Source organism: Ambystoma mexicanum, chromosome 1p (assembly GCF_040938575.1).
Source record: "Ambystoma mexicanum isolate Mex_15411 chromosome 1p, UKY_AmexF1_1, whole genome shotgun sequence".
NCBI classification, from domain to species: Eukaryota; Metazoa; Chordata; class Amphibia; order Caudata; family Ambystomatidae; genus Ambystoma; species Ambystoma mexicanum.
Window position 1 is genome coordinate 1,120,798,977 of NC_090921.1, and position 13,966 is coordinate 1,120,812,942.

Sequence of the window (13,966 nt, forward strand, 5' to 3'; positions counted from 1 at the left end):
GGAGAGATTTCAAGTGGAAAATGTGACCATGCTAATATTGGCAAGTTTTAGATACATCCATCGACACCCCATGCAATCATCCCTAAGTGACACACATTGGGATATTAGCATGGAAACCGGGATAAGCAATAGTCTGTCGAATTAGGAAAGATGACAGTACTGACAGCAATTGGTAGCATCGCCTACCTCCCTGTGGCAATCAATAATCAATGAAAGAGTTTATGAGATATGCATTTAAGATATCATGTACTCCAACTCCTGCGATTCGGCAGTAATTCAATTAGCTTTAGATCAGCCGGTAAGACAGCTCATCGGGTTGAGCGCTTGCTGCTGCGATCTGAGTGTGATCTGCAGGTCGCAGGTTCGAATCCCGGCAAGGCCAACTCAGCCTTTCATCCTTCTGAGGTCGATAAATGAGAACCAATTTCGGTTGGGTGATATTGTGTGTAAATATGTGCTCTGTAAAGCGCTTTGGATTAAGGAGCTATATAAATAACACATCATTATCAGAATAAAAAGGCAACCGTCCATTTTGTGTAGACCACATAGTTCCCGGAAAGTATATGCTTTGCTCTTCTCTCCCCTCCGTTGGCATTGCTGGCTCTGCTCTTTCTTGGCTGCTCTGTTATTTCTGATGGCTCTGCTTCTGTATCTTGGGGCTGTTCTGTTATTTCTGATGGCTCTGCTTCTGTATCTTGGGGCTGTTCTGTTATTTCTGATGGCTCTTCTTCTGTATCTTGGGGCTGTTCTGTTATTTCTGATGGCTCTTCTCATATGTCTTGGGGCTGTTCTGTTATTTCTCATTGCTCTTCTTCTGTATCTTGGCTGGGCGATTCCTCCTCCATTCTCCTGCTGCGTTACGGTGCTCCACAAAGTTCTTCCCTGGGGCTTCCCCTTTATTCTTCAATGCCATTGCTCTCCCCTCCATTACTTCTTCCTATAGTTAAAGTTGTCACTTTTATGTGGGCCACTCCCATATCTTCTGCCCCTTTTCTCCTTTCCCTGAGGGGGAGGGGAGGCTGATTCGCCTATTGCCGTATACGTAGATCTGGACATTGTGAAGGGCTCACCACGTCCGTGTTCAGTGTAGAATCTATTTGCGCTGGGCAACACATCATGAATGATGCAGCTTAGTGAAAATGCACCATATACAGGTGCTATGGCAAAAGTACAATGATGGGGGGAAAAAATACTGCTTTTGTCTAAAATGATGAATTTCCCAAATAACAGAAGGAAAAAAAGGAAACCCAAGCAAAATAGAAGTAAATGTTGCAGTGGGGTTGTGTGTGTGGGGGGGGGGAGTGTTAGTTTTTTGGGCAAACCCCAACCTCTAACAGAATAATTTCCCAAAGAGATGGACCGTGTTGGCTTCAACCCCTTTTTCTCCACAGCACCATGTAAATTCTGGGAGCATTGCTTGGTATCACGGGTAGGTTCCTGTTCCCTCTCTTCGTATTCAACATTCGTTTGATCCACTACCAATGACTACAGGTGCACACACACCTGCTACCATAGTCCCACCCTTTTCACCTTTCCAGTTGTTTGTCATTATCTGGTCAGATAGCAGAGCGAGTTGAGCGCTCGTTCTGACATTCGTGCATAGCAGGTTCGAATCCCGGCAGGGCCAACTCAGCCTTTCATGCTTCCGGGGTCGTTAAATTGAGTACCACGCAGTGGGATAATAATAACAACTATTATTGCAGCGCTTAGATACCTGTGGGTTTGTAGCGCTAGGACTGATCTGGCGAAGGCATGGTGAGGGCTGGGAGGATAGCTCAGGGACAAGACGTTTGTCTTGGAAGCAAGACAATGCAGAGCAAAGCAGGTTCCTGTCCCGCACGCTTAGAGACTGGTCTCTGGTATTAAGAATATGATAAGAGATTAATTAATTATGATTAGGAACCGTAACTACAGGTGGCACAAAGATGACTGAAGTGCCCGCTGAAGTGTGCTCTTAACTCATTAAGCTAGCCAATTAACAATATTTTGAGCGACTATATTGAAGGGACTTTAGATTCAATTTAATGTTATTTCTTTTCCAGGATCCACTACAATTTATTAATTTCATACTGTGTATTTGAGTCATTTTCCTTTTGGTGTTTAACGAAACTAAGCTCTAAACATTTACAAAAAGTGCAGTCCTCTCAAGTTTTCTCTTGTCATCAGTGAGAAGGCCATCCAGTCCGGTTTTCTTGGCAGTCTGGGAATTGTGCTTTTCTTACATTTAAAATGGGAAAGAAAAGACTGCAACTCCCAGAATCCAAAGTAAAAAAACAGGACATGGATGTTCTTCTCGCAGATGCAAGGGGAAACATGAGAGCTGTGATGGTCCCTTCTTTGCTTGCTTGAAAGCAACGAGTCAGACATGCATTGAATGGATGAATTATGTAACAAATCCTTGCAAGTTGCTACTTGATTGAATTACTAGCCATCCATGGTTTTGAAAACTGAAGGTTCTTTCTTTAAATTCAATCTTTGGATTTCATGCTCCAAAGAAAAAAGGATTCATTCATTAATTTATTTATATCTTTATTTTCATCTGATTGTATGATGCTCTATATAATGTATTCATCCACTGTCTTGGGTTTTGTTGCACAATTCCTATTATCTTGTTTTTTCCTAATTCCTTGAAAATACTTTTTAATTGTGAGTTTTCAAGAAAAACCTCTACACCTGTTTCACCACAAAGTGTGGATCTTCGGTAGGTGAAAGGACTCTTCTGTTGATTTATCTGAAAATAGATATTATAAAAGGAGTCTGAATAAATCTATAGATTATCAGCACTTTTAATCAATCTGTTTAACAATGTGTAACCTCTTATGCATGCTCCCTAAGGATGTCTATTATCTTGTCAAATGAGGTGCAACAAATTCAATTAATTTGAATTAGAATTCATATGCTGTATGCATGAATTGGAGAAAATAGTAAACAGTTATTTCCGTCAATAATAACAGACTTACCCTGTTGAGGATATAGCTGTTTGTTTTATAAATTCACCCGACAGATTATCAATGTTTTTTGTGCTGGTTAAATTGGATTCATGTTCCATTGTCTTCACAAAATAAGAATCATGGAACACATGAGAGCAATCAAAAACTGCGATCCAAGATATCCCTTGGCAACACAATCCAACTTGGAACATGGCAAAGAAACCATTAAAGACTTGAAATTCACAGGATTTGCCACAACCAAGAAAACCCTAAGAGGAGTAAATAACATTAGAAAACTAAGACAATTGGAATCCAAATGGATATCCTTAATGGATAGCTGCCATAGTGGTTTAAACCAAGACAATGAGTTTTGGTAATTCTTTTAATGAAGAAGATTCCCTATTGAAATATCCACCTACATCCAATGCAATCAATCATTCATGTCACTTTCATCTGAATAGATTTCATTCTTCACATTACCTACTTATTCATGTGTTAAATTCTATCTATTATCACTTACTCAGTTATGCTTTCAATTTAATCTTTATTAATGTCCCATTATTTTTAGGACTTGGATCATCCAGACACATTTTTTACATATTTGTGTCATTTGTTTTGTCTGAATACAATAACACATCCATAGATATTATTTTAAATATAGTACTGTCAATGTCTCAGGTTACAGGTAAATCCCGGTCTTTTTCTCGGTCAAAATAAATCATCTTTTGACCCGAAAGGAAAACATCAATAGTTATCCTCCAACCGTACCTCGCGCCGTCCAAAACATCATCACGGTTTGTGTTGTGACGTTACCACGTCTTTTTATGTTCACGATGACATCACACACATAAACGCAGCAAATATAAACCAGAGATAGCATTTAGTTCATTGCTCACGGCCATCTAGAAAGAACTACCTTCTTCCTCTTCTTCAAACAAGTAAGCCATGAGCCTTTTCACTTTGATAGCTGGTAAATTCACTAACGCTTGGACTTTACTAAGATTTAGAAGTCCAAAATCCAGACTGGGTTAACAAAAGATTGTACTTTTATACTTATAAACACTGAACTAACTAACTAGTCTGGTTTACTCAGACTTGGTGTTTCAGACTTTGAAACACTGATTCAACTAATCTATTAGTATTTTCTCTTTCCCAACTGACTTTGTGATCCCCTTTTGACTGGAACATAATTTGAATTCAAGCAGCACAAAAAGCATTGATAATTTGTCTGGTGAATTTATAAAACAAACAGCTATATCCTCAATAGGTTAAGTCTGTTATTATTGAGTATACAGCATATGAATTGTAATTCAAATTAATTGAATTTTTGCACCTCATTTGACAAGATAATAGACATCCTTAGGGAGCATGCATAAGAGGTTACAAATTGTTAAACAGATTGATTAAAAGTGCTGATAATCTATAGATTTATTCAGACTCCTTTTATAATATCTATTTTCAGATAAATCAACATAAGAGTATTTTCACCTTCTGAAGATCCACACTTTGTGGTGAAACGCGTGTAGAGGTTTTTCTTGAAAACTCACAATTAAAAAGTCTTTTCAAGATAGTAAGAACAAAAGAAGATAATATGAATTGTGCAACAAAACCCAAGACATTGGAGGAATACATTGTGCAGAGCATCATACAATCAGATGAAAATAAAGACATAAATATATTGATTAATCCTTTTTTCTTTGGCGCATGAAATCTAAAGATTGAATTTAAAGATGTACTGTTACTGTTGGGCCAACACAACACTGAATCTTTAGTCGAGCGACAAGGGCACCAGAATCTAGCATCCGGATACTCACCAAGAAACTGAGTGATTGTTTGCTAATTTATCAATACCACACATTTCTTTCTGATTGAGAGTTGCTCTGTCGTCTAGCAGGTGTCCATACCTGGGGTGCAAAGTTTGCAGAGCGTCTCATGTTATGAGCTGCACCTTGTTCCGATTCAGGAATTGGTTATGAAAAGACGGGTTTTGATAGGGTGGCCATCAGTAGGGTGTTTTTATTGCTAAATTACTGTTGTTTTTTTGTAGTTGCTGTTTTGTTGCCAAACTGGTTGATTGGTCATGTGATAGTCGGGGCAATGCCAAGAAGAGCATAAAGTTGGCATAACACAGTTAATTTTAGAGTTTTGGATCAGATCGTTGTGTGGTGAGGATCTTTGTAGTGGTGGCCTATCGACTGTGATTATTTGAATATGGGTACGAAAAAAGCTTGTAGGATGGTGAGCCGAACGTCTACTCTTTGGAAGGGTTGCTTTTTGAAGTATGTAATGTGTGCAGTGAGCAATTTCACTGACTCTTTAAACAGATCACCTGTTGGTTCTTTCTGCTGGATTATGGGATGATCAACATGGCACTGATTGCGGGTCGATCTTTGAGGTTGATTGTCGATGCAAGGCTAGAGGTTATCCAGTTCTGTTGAATATGAGGGCAGATTTGTTTCCAGTTGTTTTCATGAAACCTGGGACAGTTTAAGACTGACCTGCTAGGAGCTGTTGGCCGTGGGGTATTGTACTCTAGTTGCATGTACAGCGGGTAAAGCTTTGGGAGGGTTGTGATAGTTTTCGATAGTGCTGCTCGTGCTGGTGGTGTTGGCAGTGGAAACTTTTTTATTTTTTTATGAAGTTGTCTACATAGCATTTGGTTCAGATGAGTGTTCAGTGGTTACTATTGTGTGTGGTTCTGTTATTTCTCTAGACTGAGTAGGCCTTCTACTGTTTGAGCCTGTTTAAAATGAGGATATAATTGATTTATCAAATAAAATGAATGCATTGCTTTCAATAGCACAGATGTGAAAATGAAATCCCCTCAGGATGCTATCATCAAACATAATTTTACAATTGTTTGTTTTCATGAAAAATCAGGTTTTTCCCGCAGGTGACAATGTCTGTGGTTTTTAAGCCAGGGGTTTTTGGGAAGCACATTATCTTTTTCAGCAGAGGTACTGTGGAGATATAATTTCATTGTTTGCTTGGAAAGGGTAGTTGCATGGGAAATCTACCTGGGCATATCTTTGAGTAGATGTTACTTGTAGTTAAGTATTGGCTGCAAGTCTAGGTCTATGGCATTGCACCAGCAGGCGTACTGCCTACGCGACTTAGGTAAAGCCTCGGGTGGCTGCGGCACATCCAGCAAGTGGACAAAACATTCCACCGATAAGCACTAAACATGGCCCAATTGGTAAGAGAGTGGACAGAAAACACCACTTTGCTTAGGGCTACAGAAATATTTGATTGGAAAGTGAAATTTCTAAAGATGTAATGGCAGTAGTTGGTCCTGTGTCTGGTCTTACATTGGAGCGTGCTCACTTCCATTCTTGGTGGCAGATGAGGTGTATGCCATGTTGTGAGGTTCGTGTCTGACCAATTGATGCACAATAACATATCATTGGTGGTAGAGTCCAAGGGCGACCATGTTAAGCTTATAAAGAGTAGTAGTGTTTTGCTTTTCATAGTGAAGGGTGGTGATGATGTTCTGAAATAAGCTTGGGAGTTCAGGTTTCCTATTGGGGACTATAGCCCAGCCCATGTTGGACGGAACACTAATCTGCTTCCCATAAATATGGTGGCATTTTTTGAAACATTTTGAGCTTGATGTATACATACAATTCAGAATCTGACCCCTGATGTCTAGGTTGTGTAGCGGAGAACTCCACATTCTTCCACCTAGTATGGGGGTGTCCAAGAAGGTACGGGAGTTCTGTGAGAGGAGATCCTGGGGTAAGACATGCGATTAAATGCAATCCAGCTGAGGGTTGGCAGACCGCCTGGGTTGGAACCGCTAAAAGCCGGATTCTGTACGTTGCCATTAGCCCTGGTAAAGCAGCGTTTAGCATTTGACTGGAGGAGGAGGAAGCATCCACCAGACTATGGATGTGTGGGAGACTTAGAGATGTGAAATGAAAGGCATGCGGTGCACAGAGACCTATAGGCTTCTGGGGAGACTTCATGGCCGATTCTTCAGGACAACAGGGAAGAGGAGGGGGGGTGGTGTTGTGGTGGTGATGATTCTAGTGATGATGAATGGGGGATGACTAAATGATGGGATGAAACAGTAATGGTGGTCAGGGACAGATTCATCTATAGAGGCTGAAGCTGTCCTCAACTAGGGACATACTTGCCTCACGTATGAGACTGGAGGTACTGACACTGACTGTCAATACTGTAAAGGGCCAAAGACCCCGGAAAATCTAAAACATCTATTACTGTCTTGCAGGGGATTAAACGACCTGAGATCTGTTCACTTGAGGAAATTCTTCTTGCAGAACAGTGCCCTATCATTAGAAAAAATTTGGGTGGTTTTAATGGGTGGTGACAATGTTGTTCTCCTTTTAGATATGATAAACATTTTGAAGACGATATGTTATGAAGAATCACTCGGGTGCAAGGTACTCAATGAAATTGTGTTTTATGAAATGTCTAATTGAAGAAGGGATTTCACTTATGTTAAGTTATTTTGTATAGCTAATGGGTTTGTGATAAAACAATGCTAATAAAAAAAATAAACAAATACAAATTTAGAGAGATATGCATAACTATATGAGAGGAACTGAAGCAGGCGAAGAATGTGGTTGTAATATAAAGGATTGAACATGTATTTGTAAATGGGAGAAATGTGACCATGCCATGAATTGTAATGCTGGATTGCTGGATTTTGCAGCAAAAGAAAGGGAAGCATTAAGGCAAAAAATGTAAATTATGTGGCATTGGACCTTAATTAAAACAGGGGTTGGTAGATATTCACCTTATAGAATGCCATTGCAGAAGTCTATTGTGCCGTCTTAGATTGGGCGCCACTTTGTTTAAATGATGTGCACATCAGGGTGATACGAATGCTACGGGCAACAGATATCAGACATTGATTTGCCATTCAAAGTAATTGACACCATTGGCAGCTGGGTCAAATACTAAGTGCTGCACCTTTTTTCAGGCACTTTAGACATTTTGCATCACATTTGAAACATTCCAAATTTAGCATTTTCTGCTGACAGTGCAAAAGAACGGTATTATCTGGGTGGAGTTGTTGGCTAAGGGTTTCTGTAAGAGGCAGTGTGGTGTGCAGAGAGAGATGTGTGTGGTTATTGTGTGGCTTGTATCAGGATGCACAACCACCTCCTCTTTGACGGGATCTGCCCTCCATCAGGATCAGGTCATCTAGGTCTACTGGGTGCTGTTTGCATTGGTGTCAGATATATTTCTTTGATGCAAAGGCTGGTCTGTGGTTAGTTTCAGTGCTGATTTGGCCTTGCAGAGGGTGCAAGGTTGGATATCTTATGTTGGTACAAATGGTCGCACATCTATATAGTGTGTTTGATGCTGGAAACCTCCTGCTCCTAGCTACTGTGGGTAGGGTATAGGTGCCACCCCTGCAACGGTACTCAAATTATGATCCTCATGACGATGAAGGGCAGATTTGGTCCTTGTGGGCAGTGGTTGAGAGATGGAGGTACTTAATGTTGTAATACCTCAGTCGAAGGGCTATTTAATGTGGTGGTGGTAAAGGTAATTTGGGAATGGCATGTTGATGCGTGATTAGGGGAATGGCTCATTGTTCAGTTCAAAGATACTGTGCGTGTCTTTTGGTGGGTGCTGATGGGGTGGTCTGTTGAACAGCGGTTCGGGAAGTGACTGTCAGTGCTTTGTGACTGGTTGTGTAACAGAGATGGAAGGAACTAATGAGCACCTTAGTTTCTTTCGCAGAGCCAAGCGCAGCGAGGCCACTTATAGTGGCAGACAGACGCTATACAAGACCACTTTACAAAACCTGTGAGTGGTCCTATGGGAGGTAGTGGAAGGGGAGGGGTGGTGGGAGTGACTGTGGGGGAGATATACTGGGTTTATTTACTGGCTAGTCATGGGCTTTTCGTGTTCTAGAACAAAGGGGAGGTGGTAAGATATTGGCAGTGGGATAGCGAGAGTTTAGTGTTCAAGGTGTCCTCAAAACATGTCAATGCTTTGGTTGCATGCTTCTGTCCTGACACACAACGTTTTATGCTGCAACTCTCGTTCAAGAAGAACGTGTGCCGAGAAATCCCTTTACTACTTGGGCTGTACGTATGCCGATAAGTGCACTTGACTTGCCCAATTTCTTCCTCGCTGCAGTGCCACCGCAGCAGTTTCCGTTGTAAAAACAGATCAAATCAATGCCCGCAGTGTTTCCGCCGCAGTGGTTAGGCCCACTTCCTGTTCCAGAAGCACATGATGGACGAAAAGTAAACACATCTGACTAAGGGCGATGGGGGTGCGTGCAGAAGTAGATGGCTCCGCGGATCTTTTTCTGCATTTTGTTTCTTTTATTAGAATTATTGTACCCTTCTCTCTAAGATGGTCTTTTTCTTCTCGGTCTTGTTTTTTTTTTCTTCAAATCCTTATGCTGGCATCAGCAATGTTGAGAGGCAGAAGGCCCTCGCGTACTTGTCGCACATGCTATCAAGCCAATGAACTGTCAATGTGTTAAACCGTTTGTAAAGGAAGTCTTGAGGGCTAGCGGGGAGGCGGAGGGCGAGGCTAACCACCCACTGCCAGTACCACTGGCACAAGAATCATTCACTACAAACAGGGCACCAGGAAATGGCTGGGGCGGGGGACAGGTTATAAAGGTTCACTTTGAGATACTAGGTGTCTACTTTTTATGGTTTAAATTATTCTTTACGTAATACAAGATCGGAGTGCAAACAAGAAATAAACATTGTACCCAGGGCTTTAAGTGGCCCGGGCCCAGGCCCTGGCAGTCTCCAGAAATGACTCCCGAGCCGGGGCCCACTCCTGACTGGCTCCAGCAAGCTGACACCTCAGGTAGCCCGTGTAGAGGCTGCACGGTTATACGAGCTGCCTGCAGGTGTCAGCACTTTGGTTTAGAAAAAAGAAAACCCGTAACTGTGCAGTACGGGCTGCCTGATGTCTATGTACTCGAAACAGGAGGAGGGCTGGACTGCCCAGCTCTCCTTTTTGTAGTATCTCGCAAGTGGACCTCCTCACGCTGCCAGTCAGTCGCCCTCATGCACACAAGGATACACCGACACAGGAGCTGGCGTGCAACACCTCTTTACTTAATGGCCGTCAGCCTCGAACTGCCTTTCTGGCGGTAGCCCCGCCCCTTCCTACACGTGGGTCGCAGCCCACTGATTAATGGCAACAAACAGAGGACTCATCCTCTGAACAAATAAACAATGGCGACACCACACCCTCCCGTTACTAAACATTTAGTCGTGCTCTCAGTTCATTTCTTCAATGAGGTGATGTAGTTTCTTTCTTGTTCTCTGTGGTCAACAATCCACTCTCGCTGATGAATCTGTCCGTGTTTCTGGTGCCATGTCGCACTCGGAGGCTTCGCTGTCTTCTTGATAGGGAGTGTCCCATTGCGATAACGTGTCATTCATATTTGTGTTGCCTGAGGCTGGGGTATCAGGCATCCTTCTGAAGTGAGATGAGTTTCTTGTTATGACCCTGCGGTCTCCTTCTGCAGTGATGAGTGATCCCTTTTGTTTACGATGATGAGTGGTTCTTCATTGAATGGAGCTACGTTTTTGCGCTGTTGAGGGTGTCGGACCACTACCAGGTCCCCTGGTGCCAGGTCACTTCCCTTGGCCCTGCAACTGGCATCGGCAGCTCTCTTCATGTTCTCTTTCGTGAGCGATCTTTCTCTCTCATTTCAGTGTCGTTCTCATATTGATCTTCCTCAGATGCTACATGTGGTAGCCGCGTTCTGATAGTTCGCCCAAACATCACCTCGGATGGTGACTTCACAGTGGTGCTGTGAGGGTTGTTTCTGTAGTCTCGCATGAGTTGGTATAATAGTTTCTCGACAAGTCCTCCGATGAGGCGCGCAATTTGTGTCGTGCATTTGATGTTACGCATGAAGCGTTCTACTGTTCCGTTTGCCTGTGGCCATAAGGGTGTCACCTTTCTGTGGTGAAAACCCATATATTCGGCGAATCTTTGGAAATCTTGTCCAGTGAATGGAGGTCCGTTGTCAGACTTGACCACCTTGGGTATTCCGTAGGTTGCAAACATCCGATCTAGGGCTGGGATGGTGTGATGTGCGGAGGTGGACGGGACTATCTGCAGGTCGGGGTCTCTTGAATGTTCGTCCACAGCTACCAGTAGGTATTCACCCCCTTCCATGGGCCCAAAGTGGTCAATGGCTATTTCCTCCCATGTTCCTTCGGGCAGCGCTGTCATGCTCAGGGGTTCAGGTGATGTGTGTGGCTTCACGAGTGAACACGTGGGACAGTTCTGCAGTAGTTCTTCCACTGATGTGTCTAGTTGGGGGAACCATAGTCTTTGTCTTTGCATCCTTTTAGTGGATACAATGCCCCTGTGTCCTTCGTGTGCTAGTTGTAGCACTTACTGTCGCAAGCTTTGCGGGATTACGAGATAGGTTCCTTTGAGTAGCAGTCCTTCCTCTGACTTCGCGAGTTCTTCTCTTAAAGCTAGAAGGCATGTGACGTCTTGTCTCGTGTCACCATTCATTGTTTCACGGATCTGCTTTGCGTGCTTCCATCGCCCTGTTTCTAGGCATCTTAGTATGATTTGTATTCCTTGGTCAGTATTAGATTCACGCGTTATCTGCTCCATGTCAAGCCCTTGTGGTGTGCTGCTGTGGATGACGTATCTTATGTATTGATCAGCTACGGACGGTTCTGGTCCGCACTTTTCTCTTGGATGATGGGAGAGAAAATCCGCAGGGTTTTGTTCTTTCCCCGGCCTGTGTGTGATGGTAAACTGGTAGTCCTGTAATTGAAGTGCCCACCTGGCTATTCTTGGTGGCATTTTCGCCTTGGGGTTGCCATAGATGAATATGAGTGCCTGGTGGTCTGTTACCACTACGAAAGGCTTTCCATACAGGAAGAGGTGAAAATGCTTGCAGGCCCAGACGATCGCTAGTCCTTCCTTCTCTGCCTGAGAGTAGGCTTGCTCAGTTTTGGAGAGGCTTCGACTGGCATAGGATACTATGTGCTTCCCACTCCCTTTTCTGTCATCCAGTTGCGTGCGAATAGCACCTAGGCCGTCGGGACTGGCGTCAACAATGAGTTCCGTGGTTTTCTTTGGGTCAAAGTATGCCATGTTTTGGGCGTCGGAGATGCGGTCCTTAATGATTTGGAATGCCTCTTGGCATTTGGGTGACCAGACAAACTCAGTGTTTAGCTTGGTGAGGGCTTTGAGAGGTTCGCTGATGGACGCAAAGTCTTGTATGTATCTCATGCAATAGCTTGCAAGTCCTAGGAAGGATCTGAGGTCTGAGGTGGTGGTGGGTGGCTCAGCTTCTCGGAGTGCGCTAACTATCTCCGGATCTGGCGTCATGCCCTTTTCTGAAAATATGTGTCCAAAGAATTGGAGTGTCCTTTTGCGAAACTCACACTTCTCCTTGTTTAAAGTGAGCCGGGCTTCTTCTAGGGCCATGCAGACTCTCATTAGTGTGTCATCGTGTTGCTCTTGAGTCTGGCCGAAGACCAAGATGTCGTCGCTATAGTTCAAACAGTTGGGCACGTGTTTGATAACATTGTGGATTTCTACTTGGAAGATTTCCGCCGCGGAGGATACCCCAAAGCTGAGTCGTTTATAACGGAATAAACCTAGGTGGGTGGCAAAGGTTATGTAGTGGGAGCTCTTGCAGAGTTCCAACTGGTGGTAGCCTTTGTTTAGGTCCAATTTGGAGAATACTGTCGCTCCATTTAATAGATGCACCATGTCTGTTATTCGAGGAGCTTGATGTCGTTCTCTCAGGAGGGCTTCGTTTGGTCTCCTCATGTCTACACATATCCGGATGTCGGGGGAGTCTCTTTTGGGCACCGGTACTATGGGGGAGACCCATGGTGTGGGGCCTTCTGCTGGCTCAATGATTTCTGCCTCGAGCCATTTGGTCAGTTCATTCTCGACTTGCTTTTGAATGTTGATGGGGATACCCCTGTAGTGTTGTGCCACTGGTGGGACGCTGGCGTTGATGTGGAGTTCGATCCATCTGTTCTTCAGTTTTCCAAGGCCTTTGAATAATGATGGGAAAACTTGGTCAATGCTTGCCGTCGGGTCTAAATATTTATGCACCATGAGGCTGTATAGTATGTGAATGAATCCCATCTCTATGGCTGCCTGATAGCTTAGTATGCACCCGCTCTCGGTGGCAGCCTCTAGTACATGCATGGGGATGCTTTTCTCATGTTCCTTGTATCGGCATGATGCCATGAAGAATCCATTGCATGCCAGGGGTGTTTTTGAGCCGTATGGATAGATGAGGGCTCTTGCTGGCTGTAGGCGAGGGGCGTTTGGTATGCTTTCGTAAACTTCCTCACTGATTACATTCATGGTTGCCCCCGTGTCTATCAAAAACTCAGCAGCAGTTTGATTGATTTGTATTCGTAATATTGGGCTGTGTTCGTTTGCCGTGTTGTTTCCAAGGGCGTATAGATATCCCTTTTTCCGCGGTGCTTCTTGGTATTTCTCCGGTCGGCGGGCTCTCTCATTTGATGATGCACTTGACACGCTGTCCGATTGAGACTGTTCTATGAGGCACCGTACGTATCTCCTGGGTCTTCTCCTTGTCTTGGATGGGGTGGTTTTGCTCTCCCTCCAGCCCTTTTTCTCTTGTCTTCTTTCCGGTTGTTCGTCGTAGTGTCTGTGACGTCCTTGTTCGTGGGGTTGGTGTGCTGCCCGGTGGTGCTGCGTGGGCGGGTTTTGCTCCAGTTCTGTTGTGGGTTTCCCGCTTCTTCCTGCCCCTCTCATCTTGCTGCGGAATATCAAACACACGGCCTTGTAGTGGTTGTCACCACCACATGCGGAGCATGTTTGGCCCATGGCGGGGCACGTTCCTTCATGGGGGTACTCGTGTCCACACCGGTAGCAGAAAGGATCACTGTTGGTTCTCGCTGTTCCTTCTAACTTGTTGAGACTTTCGTGCTTACCGTGCATGATTTTTATTTCCTCCAGGCCCTCTACTTGCGCTGCGAGGGCTACATCTGATCGTGCCAGCCGCAAGATTTCCTCTAAGTTTCTCGGCTGTTGTAGAAGTCGTTTGCGAAAGTCAG

The 13,966-nt window shown here is 43.9% G+C and overlaps 1 protein-coding gene across 4 annotated transcripts in view; it reads left to right on the plus strand.

The window, feature by feature from the left end:
• The window catches only part of ADCY7 (adenylate cyclase 7), a 1,256,803-nt gene that overhangs the window by 564,335 nt on the left and 678,502 nt on the right, over positions 1 to 13,966 (plus strand). The gene's annotated exons all lie outside the window — the stretch shown is intronic.